We start from the raw sequence: 18,683 nt of genomic DNA, 5'->3' as shown, positions 1-18,683 counted from the left end.
GTCTTTCTAGTAATAAATACAAACATCATCACTCAGCCATTCCAATTCTCAGTGCGTTCTACCGAATTCTCTGTGCTGTCAGCCACAGATGGAGAAGCTAAAGTGTCGAGAGGTTGAATGAAATATCTACAGTCTCGAATAGGTCAACAGATGAACCCAAAAGAGAATGTGGGTGGTCCATTAATTTATTGCCTCTTTTGCAAAAACTGCCCAGAGATCCAATTGATTGCATGAAAAATATCGACTCAGGGAAACACATCAGTCAAATGGATAAAAATGTCAAACATCAAGATGCGCGTTAGTCTGTGAGCCAAGTGGGTGGCGTCTTAGAATGCTGGCTGGGGTGACGTTTGTGTCATGGTCTCACAGAATGCAGAGCGGGGAGGGATCTGGAAGGTGGGGTCATCTAGCCCTCCACTGCATCCCTGACAAGTGGTTACCCAGCCCCCGCCAGGATACCCACAGGGACAGGAGAACCACATTTCCAGAAGCTGCAATTACTCCATCTTCCACTTCTTCAGGACACGTCTGACTTCCTGGATATTGAATCAGCGGAAGTGGAATGTCAATATTCTTAGCCTGGGATCTGATGAGTGCGAACGAGGTCCCTATAAGAGTCTGACACAGTGGGGATACCAGAGGGTCCAGGCATTTTGGAAAATGGTTTGGCCATTTCTTTGTCCGTTAAGTGTCTATTCATGTTTTCTGCCCATTTCTTCACTGGATTATTTGTTTGTCCGTTAAGTGTCTATTCATGTTTTCTGCCCATTTCTTCACGGTTTGGCCATTTCTTATAAAGTTAAACATACAGTTGCCATGGGGTCCAGGGACCCCAATTGTAGATATTCTCCCAATGACGTGATATGTCTATGCTAAAAGCTGGATGCAAATGCTTCATTCATAATCATCAAAAACTGGGAAACAACTCAAAGATCAACAATAGTCCATCAACTGGTGGATGGACAAACAAATTGTGGTGTGCCGGTACCTGGAAAACTACCAGTACAGTAAGAAAAAAAAACATGACTTGATATGTGCAACATCCTGGATGTTTATCTAAATGCTTTATCTAAAGCTTTATCTAAAGAATGCTTTATCTAAAGAAACCAGACTCAAAGGGCTGCATAAAGTAATGATTTATTTTTTCCTTAATTTAAATTCAAGTTAGTTAACATACAGTGTAGTCTTGGCTTCAGGAGTAGAACCTAGTGATTTATCTTTTACATATGACACCCAGTGCTCATCCCTAAAAGTGCCCTCATTAATGCCCATCATCCATTGAAACCATTCCCCCACCCACCTCTCCTCCAGCAACCCTGTTTGTTCTCTATTATTATTTTAAAAAAAATTTTTAAAAATGTTTATCCATTTTTGAGAGAGAGAGAATGAGACTGTGCTCAAACAAGGGAGGGGCAGGGAGAGGGGGAGACACAGAATCCAAAGTAGGCTCCAGGCTCTGAGCTGTCAGCACAGAGCCCGATGTGGGGCTTGAACCCATGAACCATGAGATCATGACCTGAGCCAAAGTTGGATGCTTAACTGACTGAGCCACCCAGGCACCCCTATTATTTCTTTTATATGACATTCTAGAAGAAGCAACAAATGGCATATACATATATATAGTTGACCCTTGAACAACGCGACTTTGAACTGAGTCAGTCCACTTAAATGCAGATTGTTTTCAACAAATACAGTACGGTAATGTAAAGATAGTTTTTCTTTCTTATGATTTTCTTTTTTTTGTTTGTTTAATTTTTTAAATGTTTATTTATTTTTGAGAGAAAGACAGAGCGCATGCAGGGCAGGGGCACAGAGACAGGGAGACACAGAATCCAAAGCAGGCTCCAGGCTCTGAGCTGTCACAGAGCCCGATGCAGGGCTTGAACTCACGAACTGTGAGATCATGACCCGAGCTGAAGTCAGACACTTAACCAACTGAGCCACCCAGACGCCCCATCTTTCTTATGATTTTTTTAATGCCATTTTCTTTTTCTTGAACTTACTTTGCTGTAAGGAGGTAGCATATAATACATACAACATACAAATATGTGTTAATCAACCATTTATGTTATCTGTAAGGCTGCTAGTCAGCAGTTGGCTATTATTAGGAACTAAGTTTGGGGCAAAGTTATACAGGAATTTTCGACTGTGTGCGGGGTCAGTGGCTTTCACCCCGGCTTGGTCAAGGGTCAACTGTATGTATTAAGAACAAAACAGATTGGTTTTGCTGGAGGCTGGGGAGGAAGGGAGGTATTCACTACAAACAGGCAGGCAGGAATGTTTTGGGGTGATAGGAATGTTCTGCATCTTGCGATTTTACAACTGTGTGCACTTGTGAAAATTTGTTCAACCGCCCACTCGAAAAGGGTAAATTTTACTGTGAGAAAATGATACGTCAATAACTCTGACTTCAGAAAACGATGAAGAGAGATGCAGACACAAAATTTGATAGTTGGATGGTCTCCGTCTGTGTAGCTGAGAAGCTTTGGTCCTCATGGTAAGGATGGTAACGGGAGGGTCCTTCTGTCTCTGGAGGTCTACAAAGGCTGCCTCACGTGGGTGTCTGAATCCCTCCAGCTGCCTTGGGGACCTGGGTCATTATTCTCTCTGGGCCAGTAATTCTGACGTTCCTGCCACTCTGTCCCAGCTTCTGTCCCTGTTTCTGTCTCTGAAGCTGCGCTTGGTCTGCCGCCTGCGTCAAGGCTTTTCCATGCTTTTCCCCTCGGGCCCTGATTGCTTCCTTGCTGTTCCAAGCTACCTGATAGTTTCTTCTCTGCCAAGACGGGAATGGTTTCCTTGTCTCGATGATCTACTTCTTTGTGGTTTCCTTCAAGAAATTGCTTGGGTCCTTAGATATCATGGCTTTTTTTATGCTTGTGCAAGACCCTCTCTCTATGCTCATGTCACCATGGTGCCTGGGATTGGGGTCGATTGCAGCAGGGCCACCGCCTTGCTGTTCCTGAAGCCCCCACTCGCACCCTTGAAGTCCAGACCCAGAGGCTAGGTCCAGCACGCTGATGTGTTTCTGCCCCCGTTGCAGATTCCAATTTGCCTCTGCCCTTGAAATTTCTCTTCTCTTGTCATATTCTACTCACACACCCCAAGTTCACCCAGTCTATTTCTATGTCTGAATCCCGAGTTTGGTCATGGTTGAATTTCTTGCCCCAGGACATCCTAACACCCCATGCAAGTCAGTGCTGTAAATAAATTTGGGGTTTGGGGAGTCTGGGGGAGTACCTAACTTCAGATGTTTGAGATAGCTCAGTTCTAATGTTGGTCTAAAGCCTTCTTTTACCTAATGGAGATGTTTTTGGTTTCTAGCGGCTTCTGTCTATTGTCCCCATTCCTTTCTGTTACCAAGTCGGGTAAGTCTAATGCCTCTTCTATGCGACAGGCTTTCAGCTCTTTGAGGACAATGATCATGTCTTTCTGAAATGTTCTATCCAGGCTGCCTTAGCAAGAATTTCCATGTCCGCTGGGAAATCGCATCTGGAATCCTGAATTGAGATGTGGGCCCTGAACGTAAGAAGAACCTCGAAAAAAGGGAGGGGGGAGAGATAACTCAGAGGTGAACAAGCAGAGACTCCCATTCTGTGCTGCAGGGAGAGCACCCTGGACCTACCTTGTGCTCTGGACTTTGCCTTTCCTTCCTATGTGGAAATGTCTGGAGAACAACCTGTCATTGCCTTGTCGTTAGTGAGCAAAATAACTCCTTCCTGTCTGGAAACCTGGAGTGAAATGATACTGCCTGTAAAAGTTCTCTGTGGAGTTATTGGCATGTTTTCGAATACATTATTGCGATTTTTGGCTCGAAAGTGGATTTAGCATCTCTTAGGAGTATTGGCTTGGGCTGGAGTTTGTGTGGAAGCCCAGAGGGAGGAAAAGTCCTGGTTTTAATGGAAGAAACACCCCAGATGCATGGGGAAAAGACCAAAAAACAAAAAACAGAGAAGCATAATGTACCCAACCCTGCTCAAAGCACATGGGAGTTGGCACCATGCGAAATTCTGCTGTTCAGTCAAGGTTGAAGCATAACCCAAACATTGGCGAGTCCAGGGGCCAACTCCCTACATTTCTGGACTGGACTACCTGATGATTAGAAATACATTTCATCAACCAGAATACCCTTAGTCTTTACCACATCGGCTGCCTCTTCTGCCTTATACTGGACAAGACGCACCCTATTCTAAGCACAGCTCCAGTTTCTGAGCATGGATGGAGACCCTCCTTTCCTCCTCCTCTAAGAACTCTTTTTTGGGAAGGGCCTGTATTTATTTGGAAGAAATCTTTTGAGTCACTGTAGGTGGAGGGTGACACCCAAGGCTGTGCTCAAGTAAAAAAGACGCCTTTGGAACTGCATGTGTAAGACAAGGAATTAGCATTGGTCTTGAGAGGTGAATGAGGAGAGAATAATGGAGACAGAGGTTAGGGGGCAGCCAGGAGATGGGAGAGACCATGGGAGTGAAGGGAAGGGAGCAATCCTGACTCCCTTTGAAGGTTTTTTTTTTTTAATTTAATTTAATTTTTTATTAAAAATGTTTAATAAGTTTATCTATTTATATGAAGAGAGAGAGGGCACAAGTAGGGGAGGAACAGAGAGAGAGAGAGGGAGAGAGAGAGAATCCCAAGCAGGGTCCACGCTGTCAGCACAGAGCCTGATGTGGAGCTCGAACTCACGAACAGTGAGATCACGACCTGAGCCGAAATCAAGAGTTGGATGCTTAACTGACCGAGCCACCCAGATACCCCTCCCTTTGAAGGTTTATAGTAAGTTACTAAAATCACCCAAAAGGTTGGTGGGAATGAACTTGGGGGTGGGTACGCTAGAGAGGGTGGTGGGTATTGTGCCTAAATTTGAGTGACAGAGGCCAGAGACTGTCAGTGGTGCAGAAACGGAAGGTCTGAGCCTGAGTTACATTTGTTTCCTTTCTATTCTCCCATTCCACTTGAACTCCCTCTTCTGAGGGCTTCATCTTTGTATTTCCAGTGCCCAGTGCACAGCCCAAAGCATAGAAGGCCCCCAAGACATGTTGCTAAAAGTAAGTAAACATGGAAAGACAGGCAGTAGCCCCTTCTCAGTTTGCAAGTAATAAAATGTAAGAGATAATGGAAATGTCCCAGAAAGATCAAAGTCCAAACATTGATTTTTTTGTGGCGTCTTCTAATTCATTGAAAGGAAAATGGACTCAGTTAAATTTTTCTTTAAACATTGGCTCCCTTATCTTGACACTTTCTCTGCTTAAAGTCTGGCCCAGACACACCTGCTGCTTGAAACCTCTTCTATGCACCTACTAGGCATCATGGTGCATGATCTAGAATCATGGAAAGTTAAATTTGAGAAGGGATGTCAGAAGTCACTTACTGATGGTCTGATCCCTATACGTTTCTTATGTCACTTAATACTTTCTATCTTTATTTGTTTTACAATATGTCTTTTACTTTAAAATGAGTTCTCTCCGGGCCTGTCAACATAGATGTGTGCTCTACACATGAATAAACCTAAGCCAAAAGCGTGAAACAGGATTGGCAAAATGTCAGTGCTGGAAAGTGCTTTGCAAATGTTTTACAAGAAATAGATATTACCATTTCAAACCACAATGGCTTCCTGGTAAGTGAAAGACCTTTTTGTTCAGTTGAGCCCCTTGAGTTGGGATATGCAAAGTGGACTTGGAACTCAGTTTTAGAGCAGGGGTTAGGGGAAGCCGAATTGGTGTTCTAGTGGTAAAGGGAAAGGGCAATCTGGAAGGGAGTAGCTAAGGCAAAAATGGCCTGGTGAGATGGAGAGGGGCGGGGGTGAGGGGTGATGAGACCAGGGAAGGCATGATGGCAGTCCTTGAGAGTAATGAAGGTGGACGCCCAAGTCCGGTGTAACCCTACCTCCGTCTCCATGTCCCGCAAACCCGGAGCTGAAGTTTTGAACAAAGTGACCAATTTCCCCAGGAATTCACAGAAATATGGAGGAGGGCATTGGATCTCTAACAGGATGTAGAATAGGCATTTGGGGAATCCTATCTAGAGCTTAAGTGCAGGGAGGCCCCAGATCATGTCTGGGTTATGCAAAGCTATTTGATACCATGGAAACCTGGATATGTACAAACATGCTTTTCTTCCCTACAGTATCACCTTGAAATTAACGTATTTGGAAACAGGAGATAGAGGTGGAGGTGAAAAGTGCGTACGAACAGTCAAATCTCAGCTGTAAAATGCACAACACGACTTGAGCGCCTTGCATACAGTTTTTGTCCTGCTCTAGTGTGATTTTGATGATGTTATTATTGCACAAGAGATCTGGACATATCACCAATGTGAGGTTGGGAGGCTTGGGAGAAAGGGTGGTCTTACTGATATACGATCCCCACAGCTTCCACAGTAAAGTCTGATGGGAAGTTTTCACCCGTAATTATACACCCAAGGAAGAATGGCAAGTGGCATATCCACAGACCAATCCTGTGCCAGAAACACAGTGAAATCCAGGGCTGTGGTACTTCCAAGGCCATAGGAGAGGATTAATGCTATGATAAAGCATGAGGCAATCCCTACCTCAATGGCTTTATTTCTGGAAAGATCTTGCTGAAGAAGACTGCTCGGATCTTCTTCATGATCAGATATACTATGTGCTGGATCTTAATAATGCCAATGAGAGCAGCTGTGTAGCCTGTCTGTTCTAGGTATTTCCTCTGACACCTCCAGTCCATTCTTGTGCATGGCTGTCTTCCCAGTCATTCATGTTGTCCTTTCCCCGTTGCCCCAGAGTTGATGAGAGTACTGGATCTAAATCCTACCATGCATACTAGTGACATTAAACGACAAGTCCCCATTAATGACATAAGCTCCCAAGTCTTATATGAGGCCAATGTGTCCTCATACAAGTCCCCATAAACGACATTAAGCTCCCAAGTCTTGTATGAGGCCAATGTGTGGACAGGAGTATATGGCAAGTGGCTTGTTCAGCAGCCTTCCCAGCTTCCTATGGTGAGGCTTCTGGTTCATGATATATCATTTTCATCTTTCTCATAAGACAAAGCAATGAGGGAAGTACGTCTGTGCCCAAACTGATGGACAAGATGGTAATGATACCAAGGGGCAGGACGAGCTCAACAATAATGTAAGTCAAAAAAGGGCAAAGCTCAGCAGTGTTCTAGGTCAGAGTGTAAGCAATGATCTTCTCTAGGTTGTCAAAGATCAGGTGGCCTTCCACCACTCTGTGACTACGGGTGCAAAGATTTCATTACCATTTAGTAAGATGGTGTGGCCTGCCATTTTGGCTGCATCAGAATCTGCTACCTCCACGACTATTGCAATATCTGCTTTCTTTAGGCTAGAAAATCATTAGGTGCATCCTTGGTCACAGCAACACCTGCATCCTGTCTCTCACAGCCTACCGCAACGATCAGCTTTTGCTGGGGAGATGTCCGGGCAAAGATGATTTCCAACTGGTTGGTTATGAGCTCATCCAGAGGCTCATGCATGACTTATGTCCTGCAGCTCCGTACTGGCCACCACAGTGGCTTTAGCAGCCTATTCACTAACTCGCTCCACGCCAGGGTTGAGGCATTTTTCAAGGTTTTCCGCCATACCGCAGTTGGCTGACGTGATACCTACACACACTCTTGGTAATATTTCAGCTACGAAGAGACAGTTACCTGTAATCATGACAACCTTGATCCCAGCACTTTGGCATTTGGTAAATGCATCAAGCGCAGTGGACTGAAGGGGATAGATTGTTGACAAGAGCTCACGAAGCAGACGTTGGAGGTGGGAAAGGTCATGGTACCCCTCAACTGGGTAGATTTCTGAGAACTTGTTTGCTGGCAGGTGGAGGTGGTAGAGAGCAAGACTGTGTCTCCTCTAGGCCATCTAGCTCCATACACACCATGTGGAAGGCTTTTGATGCGCCTTGTCTAGAGGCTAATTTGAGACATTAATAATGATGGTGCTGTGCTCTCTAAAACCTTCTCAGGGGCCCCTTCATCATCATGAGGGAGCATTTATAACTGGAGCCATTCATGTTCTCTATGAGGAGCTGAAATTTATTGGTAGAATCCAAAGAGATTTCAGGCACTTTGCAGGTTTGATTTCCTAATTTCCATCACAGCACCCACAGTAACCTCTGAGAATTTCCAAGGGTAGCTTCTGAGGCATCTCCAAGCAAAGCTTGCCTGATGATGGGGACATTTTCCTGTCCTGGTTTGAACCCAACTTTGTGATACAATGTTATTATCTTGAATGAGGAAGCTCAGATTCCAGAGCTTCAGGCAGAAGAGTTAGTGTGTCGGTTCTTTGTGTCAGCCACGTAGATCTGATTGTCAGATTGCCTGTGGGTCCTGCTGTGAATCCGAGCATGTCAGTTTTGTCAGAACAAATGACAGAGGTGGAAAGAGGGTCTCCATTACTTCCAGATTCTTCAAGAAGTTCTTCTTTGTCATCCATTTCTCTGTAACTAACAAGGTGACAGTGACAATGACCAAGAGGCCCCCAGGTTCATGGGCCACAACGATACCAATGAGGAAGATGACGGAGTCCAGGTTGTAGTTCGTGGGCACTCTTCATAATGAAGAAAAGGGTGCCGGTGAAGTGACCTCTCCTGCCTCAATGTAAGCACAGTGCCCAATCTTGGAAGCTACGGGTGTCTTCTCATTTCCAATTCTTGAAGCCAGTGAGGCAATCTGTCCAATGATAGTCCTGTTGCCTGTGTTGGTGACTGTGCCAGTTGCTATGCCTTTTAACTAGGTTGCAGAAGAGAAGCCAGTGTTCTTTGTTTCAAGGAGATTGCTCTGAGTAAAGTGAGAGGAGCAGGACTGGGACTCAGACTTCTGAGTGAAGGATAAGTCATCTACCCCACCTCCCTGAGAAGTCAGCCACCTGATATCTGTGGGAATTTGGTCTCTTCCTTTAATTTCCACCATGTACATTGTGCTCTCTTTGTATCTCAGACGACAAGAGCTCGGAGAGGAATAATTTAGCAAAACTGTCCATGATGTAGGTGCTTTTCACCTCTTGGTTATAAGCAAAGATCCCCACAACCAGAGCAAGCGCATAACCCCAGAACACACTGCCTGGGGATACAGACTCATCATGAGTCCTGAATCCCAAGTGTAAGCTCGCACAGGACAGCTCTTGTCTACAGAAGAATGGAAACTCCCTAGACCATCTGTTGAGAAATTTGACCATCTCTGATGTTTCTTTGAGGGTGTTGGGCCTGTCCTGAGCCAGAAGCTCTGCAGCTTTCATGCTGGAATGATTTGAATATCATCTAGACCACAGTTGTCCTTTACTTCCTTATTGTTGAATTTCTGATCACCCAGGTTACTTCTTTCTTGCATGCCTCTTTTTAGTGATTTTTTAAAAAAATGTTTATTTATTATTTATTTCTGAGAGAGAGAGAGAGAGAGAGAGAGAGAGAGAGACAGAGAGGGAGAGAGAGAGACCAGGAGAGAGGGAGACAGAGAATCCTAAGCAGGCTTTAGGCTGTTAGCACAGAACCTGAAGCTGGGCTCAAACCTATGAAATGTGAGATCATGATGACCTGAGCTGAAATCAAGAGTCAGACGCTTAACCAGCTGAGCCACCCAGGCACCCCTCTAGTGACTTTTTAATGAGTTCCAAGCAGTTGTTCTTCAGGCTCCCTTACGTCTCCCTGCCACCCTCTTGGGGTGTTTTCTCTTGGTCTTTAGTTCCACTAAGATGCACAAAGTAAATTTTTGGCATAGTCTTGCCCATGATGCTGATAACATGGGTGCTGGTGGAATGAGGTTGGTCATAGGGTCATGGGCCTGAGGAGGGCGCAGTTCCAAAGTGTGAGCCATACTAAGGGCCTGGAGCCAAGGGTCCAGTTGTGGGAACTAGAGGTAGGGATGCTGAAGGGCCAATCTCAGCCTGGAACCTCTACTGGCACCCGGCAGTCCAGTGCATTCGATGCCCGCTCTTGGTTGTCTGTCTTATTTCTCTTCATTTTTTTTATCTACTCTTCCAGATTGAAAACCTCCTGAGGGCAGAGCCTGTGTTTGTTTCATCACTGTAGTCTCATCACATGGGAATTCAGAATAGGTATTCTTTGAATGATTAAATAACCTCAGAATTTGGGGCCCATGGGTTTGTGGCCACCACTTGGAAAATAATGTAGCCACCGACCGGAAGAAATAAAGCCTGAATGAATGGGCTTCATCAAGCGAGAAGCCTGAACCAGGTAGCAGTTCTCAGCTGGAGGGCCTGGAAATCCTTGCAGGGAATGAAGTACACAGGTCAATCTCAGCCTTCGTTTCTGCATCTGCAAAGTCAAGAGGAAAATAGGGGAGTGACAGGATTCACCTCTTGGGGTTGTTGGGATGCAACGAAAGAATTCACAGAGAGCACGAATGATATTCCTGGCCCTAAGTAAGCACTCCAATGTAATTATTAATATTAATGCTACAGTTAGTAATCACAATAGAAAAGTAATGTCGTTTTTTACTGTAGAGACTGGAGCTCTATTAACCATAACATTCTATTAACCATTAACTGCCTATGACACACGAGGCATTGTGGAGGAGAAGACACGTTAGCCCGATTTAGCATGATCCAGAAATCCATAGGTAGTTGGCTGGCAGCAGCATCACTGTCCTTGTAGAAGGGTGCTCGTTAGAGTTCGCAATGATATTTTTGGTAGTTATAGACTTTAGAAGCTTCACGTAGAGGTATTTCAGTTGCCTTCTCAAGAGAAGTGAATATGTTTATGTTAATATAAATAAATGTGTCACCCTTCATGGAGACCTTGAAGGATGGGGACATGTCTTATTTAACTCATTGTCCTGCATATCCAGCACAGGGCATGAGGGCAGGAGTTGCTAAATGCACTTTCCGAATGACACGTATTCATGGAAGGCATTGACGTTTGACATTGGCTCAAAATAATCCAGCACCAGCGGTGATTGAGTTGTGATGGGACTGAATCCAAGAGCTTTCTTAGGGACCCAGAAGTTCCCATTATCTTATGGCACATTTTGTAACCAACGACCCAGTCCTCACTGAAACCCACCCCAGCTTTGAATCTAGCAGCTGTCTCCACAGAGAAGGGAGAGTTAACCACCAGATCTGTCCTAATTGTAAGTTATTCAATCTGGGCTTTGGAGGGATACGGACTGATGTAACCCTCATCAACTCCATCAGCAACGCCATTAACAATTTTAAGAGTTGGGCTGATGTGGCTTATCAAGGGACCTTGACTGCTATGATGCCATGGCCTGGCTTGATGCCCTTGGCCAAAGCCAAGTGTTGGGTGGGTAGCTCGGCTCTCTCAATGGCCTGCCTGGCCTGTGCTGGTGGTATGTGTCAGGGCAGCAAGAATGTATTGCCTAAGCTAGGAATGTGGACCATCTCCGAGGGCTAGAGGAGGAGAGGAATGGAGGGAGGGAGCTCTGGTTCTGATGGAGGGACAAGAGAACAGGTTGTCCAGAAGGACATGTAAATAGTTTTTGGCTCCAGTGACCTTGCTGTTATCCACAGTTACTCACAGTCAATCATGGGTATTGTTCTGGGGCAGGGTGAGGGCGGAACCAAACGGGAGCAGATGACAGGGCGTGTTCTGGATCGAGTGTGCATAGGTGGCATTGGCATAAAGAGGGTGTGGCTGGGGATGCCATGACCGTAAGGGAAGCCCCTAGTCTGAATCCTTGGAAAGAGGTCTACTCACCCGAGGGATGTCTTCAGAGCCCATCTTTTCAAAGAGACACATCCTGATGTGATGGTTGGAAGCACACCAGGAGTTCTGTCTTCTCTCCATCCTCACTTTTCCTCCTCCAGGTAAAAAAAGATCACTAATAATCTCATTCCTATTCCTTTGTTTGTTGCTAATTAATTTTAGCACATGAAACATTTTAAATAAGAACAGGTTCATCTCACTGCGTTGGAATTTGAGCTTGCAAAGCAGGGCCTTGGGGCTTTGAAATGTTTTGTAGAAAAGGCAATGCCGTATGGGGATCCTCTGTTACCAAGTGCCTTTCCCACCTCTTTAGAGTGACTCATCCCACAGGCGATAAAGCCGCTACGGTCTAAGTCTCTGGTTCAGGGGACTTAATAGCATGAAGAATATGTTCTTTTCCCTCTCTGCTGGCATCCTAACCTTTTGACATTCCTAGAATATACCCGGCTTTTTCCTGCTTAGAGACTTTACTTCCCTGGTCTGCATGACTGGCTCTTTTTCATTCTTTCCATCTCTGTTCAAGGTCAGCTTCTCAGAGACGACTTCCCTACCTCTTGGTGTCTAAAGTAGATGTTCCAGGGGGCGCCTGAGTGGCTCAGTCGGTTGGGTGTCCGACTTCAGCTCTGGTCATGATCTTACGGTTTGTGGGTTCGAGCCCCGCGTCGGGCTCTGTGCTGACAGCTCTGAGCCTAGAGCCTGCTTTGGATTCGGTGTCTCCCTCTCTCTCCGCCCCTCCCCTGCTCAAGCTCTGTCTCTGTGTCTCTCAAAAATAAACATTAAAAAAATAAAAAAATAAAAAAAAATGAAGTAGATGTTTCAACTCTCCTTCTTCCAATATGCTCTAGGACAACCTTCTAGCTCTTTCTCTTATGGTCCTATTCACAACTCTAACTGCATCGATGCACTATTCACTTGCCTTTTTTTTTTTTTTAATTTAAATTCAAGTTAGCTAACATACAGTGTAGTCTTGGCTTCAGGAACAGAACCCAGTGATTCAACTCTTACATATGACACCCTGTGCTCATCCTGAAAAGTGCCCTCCTTAATGCCCATCACCCATTGAAACCATTCCCCCACCCACCTCCCCTCCAGCCATCCTCAGTTTGTTCTCTCTATTTAAGAGTCTCTTATAGTTTGCCACCCTCTCTGTTTTTATCTTATTTTTCCTTCCCTTCCCCTATGTTCATCTGTTGAGTCCCTCAAATTCTACATATGAGTGAAATCATATGCTATTTGTCTTTCTCTGACTGACTTATTTCACTTAGCATAATACCCTCAATAATACCCTCAATAATACCCTCAATAATACATTGTTGCAAATGGCAAGATTTCATTCTTTTTCTTTTCTTTTTTTTTTAACATTTATTGATTTTTGAGAGACAGAGTGTGAGCAGAGGAGGGGCAGATGGAGAGGGAGACACAGAATCCAAAGCAGGCCCTAGGCGATGAGCTGTCAGCACAGAGCCCGATGCAGGGCTTGAACTCACAAACTGTGAGATCATGACCTGAGCTGAAGTCGGCCACTTAACCGACTGAGCCACTCAGGTGCCCTAGTATTTCATTCTTTTTCATCACCGAGTAGTATTCCATTGTATGCATGTATGTACCATATACATTGACATTGACATTTGGGCTCTTTCCATAATTTGGTTATTGTTGATAGAGCTGCTATAAACATTGGGGTGCATGTGCCCCTTTGAATCAGCATTTTTGTATCCTTTGGATAAATTCCTAGTGGTGCAATTGCTTGTTTCTTATCTTCAAAGGGTTAGGTCTGTGAGGACAGGCTTGTTTATTGCTGTATTTTGGGGGGCTCAGGACAGGCCTAGCATACCTAAAACATTTGAGTCTCTATCATGCAAACTTCAGTATTTGGGGGAATTTCTAGGAGTGTGAGCTGGACAGTTTCTCAAAGCTTGAGGTCTAGTTGGGAGGACAGAAAGTTTGTCAGTTGGCATTCATGGTAAATGCTTGAGGGAGAACAAGGTGTAGCTTGGGGAAACACCCACACAAGTCTGCAGAAGTTAGGGGAGGCTTTCTCCTGGAAAATAGAAGAACTGAGACCCAAAGAAAGTGGTAAGTAGCTGAAGAAAGAGGAGAAGTGTTTTGGGCGGAGGGCATAGCATGTGCAACAGCCTGGTGGGAAAGATGCTATTTCTGAGGACCCGAGAGCCGTTTGGTAAGTAAAAGAAGATGGGTGGCAAGAGTTGGGGATGGAGACATAGCAATGGCCTAGGGCACAGCCTGGTGAAGCCATACTAAATTCGATTTTGTTTTGCAGGAAGTGAAGAGCTACCAAAGAGTTGGAAACAAAGAGAGGCGAGATCCAATGTTCACTTTTGAAGGGTCACCCTGACTTATGGGGAGCAAAGTGTTGGCGGGGCAAAAGTAAAGAAAGGGTAGACATATGCGGGGTGTACGTGTGGTCCAAGGGAGCAAAAATGACAGCCTGAACAAGGAAGGAGACCGTGGGGCTGGAAAGCAGGGGAATGTTCCTTAATATTTAGGGGCAGGGTCCAGACAGAGGATTGACTATAGGGGAAAGGAGTAAAGGCCTGGAGTGCTTGGTGAGACTTGGACAGAGATAAGGACAGGGCCCATAGGACCCGGGCATGTGTAGGGGTGGGGATAGCATTCATGGAGACAGGAGGGCCAGGGGGAGGAGAGGACCCGTGCACATCACCACCTTTGGGTCATCCCTCTTTTCCTTTTTTCCTTGGGAAGTTCCAGCTGCCCTAGAGGTCCAGCACAAGGGGCATCTCCTCGAAGTTTCTTCTGAATTCTTTTCTGAGATATAGCACCAGCAACTGGCTTCTGCCACTTGTGCATGATTTCATCCAAGTTAATCCCATCTTTCCAACTAGGTTGTGTACTCCTTGGGAACAGAGCCCTATGCCCCAGGGACTGCCAGGGGGCTGAGTACATGGCAGATGTTCGGTCCTTGGGGACCGCGTTAGTAAGGGTTCTCCAGAGAAACAGAACCAATGGGATGTGTTTGTCTATAGGAAGAGATTTATTATCAGGAGTTGGCTCATGCAGTTATGGAGGCTGGAAAGCTCAAAATCTGCAGTGTGGGCTGGCTGGAGACCCAGAAAGAGCTGATGGTGCAGATGAAGTCTGAAGGCAGTCTACTGGAGATTTCCCTATTACTTGGGGAGGCTGTTCTTTTTGTTCTATTCAAGCCTTAGGCTATTTGAATGAGGCCCATTCAAATTTTGGAGGGTGATCTTCTTACTCAAAGCCTACTGATTTAAATGTAAATCTCATTCAAAAACACCCTTTATTTATTTTTAAAAGAATTTTTTTTAACATTTATTCATTTTCTGAGAGACAGAGAGAGACAGAGCCTGAGCAGGAAAGGGGCAGAGAGAGAGGGAGACACAGAATCCGGAGCAGGCTCTAAGATCTGAGCTGCCAGCACAGAGCTTGATGCGGGGCTCGAACTCACGAACTGCGAGATCATCACCAGAGCCCAAGTTGGATCCTCAACCAACTGAGCCACCCAGAGGCCCCTAAAAGAATTAAAAAAATTTTTTTTTTATCTTTGAGAGAAAGAGACAGACAGAGACAGAGTGTGAGCAGGGGACAGGCAGAGAGAGAGGGAGACACAGGATCCGAAACAGGCTCCAGGCTCTGAGCTGTCAGCACAGAGCCTGATGCGGGGCTTGAACTCACGAACTGCGAGATCATGACCAGAGCCAAAGTCAGACCCTTAACTGACTGAGCCACTCAGGCGCCCCTCAAAAATGCCCTTTAAATTGACCCCTAAATTCACCATCACAGGGGTGCCATGAGTGATTTTACACAAGTTCTAATCAGACTTTTAAGCCAAGTCGGTGGTCAGGTTGGCAAGGCTGTGACTTCTTGGATTTCATAGGCACATTTAGAAGCTAAAAGAGAATACCTGATCCCAGAGAGGCGAAGTGATGTTCCCAAGGTCACCTAGCAAGGTAGGGTCAGAGCCGGGAGTAGTGGAACCCGAGTTTCTAGACATCCAGGCCTGTGTCTCTTCTATATCTCACAATGGACAATTTGCGTGTGTGTGTGTGTGTGTGTGTGTGTGTGTATGTCTCCCTGTCAAGAGGCCAAGATGCCTTGTTGGACGTGTGACTTCTGATTTTTAATTTGGAGATTATAAAAAGAAGAAAGGAGATAAATTTCTCCAGCTGTGTATTCTTTGTCAGTGAGCTTCTAAAAACAACAATTTAGACTGGAATTCAGGAAAGGTATGACACATCTTACTCAGCCCTTCATCCAAAATAGCTAGTTCCAGGTCACTGAACCAAGGCAACCTTGTTCCTGGGAGCCCTGGACAGTCTGAGATTGTCTAGTGAGTCCTGAGGGCAAGGTAGAAACAAGTTGGAAGGCACAGGCAAGATTTAGGATCCAAACTAGAAGGTGGGGGTCACCCAAGACCAGAGTTGCCCACTTGTCTCCAGGCCTCACACAGGCCCAGAATCCAGAGTTCCAGCTTTGTATGAGTTTGGAAGTTTTGGATGAGCATAGGGAAATTAGGTAAACCATAGAATTTAGGCCAGAATACTCAGGACACATCCTGGATCCTGTTAAACTCTGCTCCAGGGTTACTAGGGTGTGACGACTGAGCCCGGGGTCCAAGTGGCTTGGGTTTAACTTCTCTGTCTCTGTTTCTCCATCTCTCTCCGTCTTTCTTTCTCATGGGCTGGAAGGTGCCCGCTAGCCTGTTCTGCTCCACTGCAGGTATCAGAGGTCTGCATGTGAGGTCTGGCTTCTTAGGGGACCCTTACTGCTCTCTTCAAACTCTCTGGGCAGCAACAAGAATTCTAAGCTGGTGGCCTCTTCTTCTGCAAAGTCTTTGATGCAGTAAAATTCAGCATGATATAAGTGGACAGCCCTTTGAGGTTGCGGTAATAAAATTCGGTCTACATAATTTCAGTATTTGTCAAGGCAACAGAATCAGATATCGGTTAGGTCCACATGATGCCAGCTACCCCGATGGAAAAGAACAATCCGTTTGCCACTTTGGCCCACTGACATTCCAGAGAGCAGAAATTCCCCAGCTTTCAGAATCTGTGACATGGTAGTGACTGGATTCGTTGTGCTTTCTTTCTCCTAAAACTGCCGTATGGCTGGATTTCATGTTCTTAGCTAAAGGGATTCATATTTAGCTTAGTACAAAGGAACTGGGAGCCCCGTAGGGTGTCACATGGGGGAGATGGGTAATCAGTGCAGTTTAGCCACTTTTTCACACACCCCCAGAACCACAGGCCTTTCCTTGAGTGCTATAGTTCAGAGAATACCTAATGGGTAAATGCATTTGGCATCAAGACTCTGGGAAACAGGGAGTATGGCAATTGGGGGGCATCATTAATTTTCAAGAGCGTGGTTAATGTTTGGAGCTCTAATCAATCATGATCGCTTCTTCTTTTTTTTTTTTTTTGAATTTAAATTTTAGTTAGTTACCATACAGTGCAATATTGGTTTCAGAAATAGAATTCAGTGATTCATCACTTACCTATAACACCCAGTGCTCGTCGAGGCAAGTGATCACTTCTGTACGCACCAGAGCGCTTGTGGAAAACCAAACTGGGATCACAACGGGCAAAGAGCACAGGCCTGGCTGGTAGACCTGTGCCTTGGAAAAACAAAAAGAGAAGACATAGAAACCCTAATGGGTGGATGGAAGATGGGTTGGTCTTCATTTCCACTGTTCTTTTTCCATCCACAGAATTGCTCAATAGTTGAATAAAAGGAGTTCCGTAGATGTTATGGATTTAGAATTTTAGGAAAAAATGTGATAGGACTCCTAGTAAATTTCAACTTAAGCTGTGTGCAGATTATTTTGGGAGGCACTGTGGCCAGTTCTCTGCTGAAGCGAAGGTCAGAGGGAGGGGTGGTAGTGACGATGACATTGGTTGCCAATATTGGTATGTGTTGTGGGGTAGACTGGCTGGATATTTGCAGCCTGAACCATTGAAGAGCAGAGCTTCACCCCTGCCCAACCTCTTCTCCAAGCCATGTGTGGATTCTGGAATAGGAGCTGCTGGTGGACAACGGCAAAAATTCCAGGACAGAACTTTCTAGATTTAGAGATCCTTTCTTGGTGGGAAGAGACAGGAACTTAAAGTCCGGCCTGGAACCACACAAACTAATACATCTGGAGGCAGGAATCTCAAATACAAATATCTGAGTATTAAGGAAAAAGCTGGAACAAATTAGCAGTAAGAGAGACCTGGGGCAGGAAGGAGAACTGCAAATTTGCTTTGTACTTGCCCTTGATTTACCACTGGCTGACCCCGGGCTGAGGGATGAGGAGTGGTGGGTGGGAGGTGGGGCAGGGAGGCAGTTGTTTAGAAGGAGAAGCCAGTACTATTTAAAGCTGCAAACAAATACAGCTGCAGGTCATGGGCAAGGGCAGTCAATGACCTTGCGGATGCTGATGAACCACAGCTATAAAGAACTCAGAGACAAGAGTTTGTGTCCCTGGATTGGCAGATTCTGAAGGAGGTTCAAAGAGGAGAGGGTCTGGAAGCCCAGCACGCGGTCAGGTTAGCATCACTACTGAGCTGTTTCTGCTTTGCTAAGGGATAGCATTTTAGGATCTGCTGATGGTCTGCACAGCGTACCAAGGGACAAGTGCAGAAAAAAGCAAAGCAGAGAACAAGAGACGAATGTTGCCAGAGTAGAGGAGAAAGAAGTGAGAACTGGAAGGATTCCCAGAATCCATCTCATCTACTCTTTGAATGTCCAGAAATAGGGGGACTATGAAGGGTGTCAGGGCGGGGGGCAGGGATTTTGTCCTCTGGGCTTCTCCTGGGTGTTATGATGCAGCTGGAAATGAGAAGAGGCTTATGTTAGGTTCACAATAGTCCTCACTGCTGATGGCAGTAGCTTGAGCAACGTGTCTTTGGGGGATGGAGAAAGGTGACAAGCTACCGCCTGGGTAAATGTTGAATCGGAGCAAGCGGCAGAAAAGGTAATTTCGGAACATATTTCGGGGGGTGTCTCTGGAGTGATCCTGAGTGAT

At 45.5% G+C, this 18,683-nt stretch overlaps 1 long non-coding RNA gene across 1 annotated transcript in view; it reads left to right on the top strand.

The window, feature by feature from the left end:
- Nucleotides 1-18,052: 18,052 nt before the first annotated feature.
- Nucleotides 18,053-18,683, top strand: part of LOC109503174 — a 40,837-nt gene continuing 40,206 nt past the window's right edge. Inside the window, exon 1 of the long non-coding RNA XR_002745062.2 lies at nt 18,053-18,204. This is a non-coding gene — a long non-coding RNA (uncharacterized LOC109503174). The remainder of the gene's footprint in view (nt 18,205-18,683) is intronic.

The sequence above is a fragment of the Felis catus genome, chromosome C1 (assembly GCF_018350175.1).
Source record: "Felis catus isolate Fca126 chromosome C1, F.catus_Fca126_mat1.0, whole genome shotgun sequence".
NCBI lineage: Eukaryota > Metazoa > Chordata > Mammalia > Carnivora > Felidae > Felis > Felis catus.
Note: the sequence above shows the minus strand (reverse complement) of the source record. Positions and strands in the feature narration are given on the sequence as shown.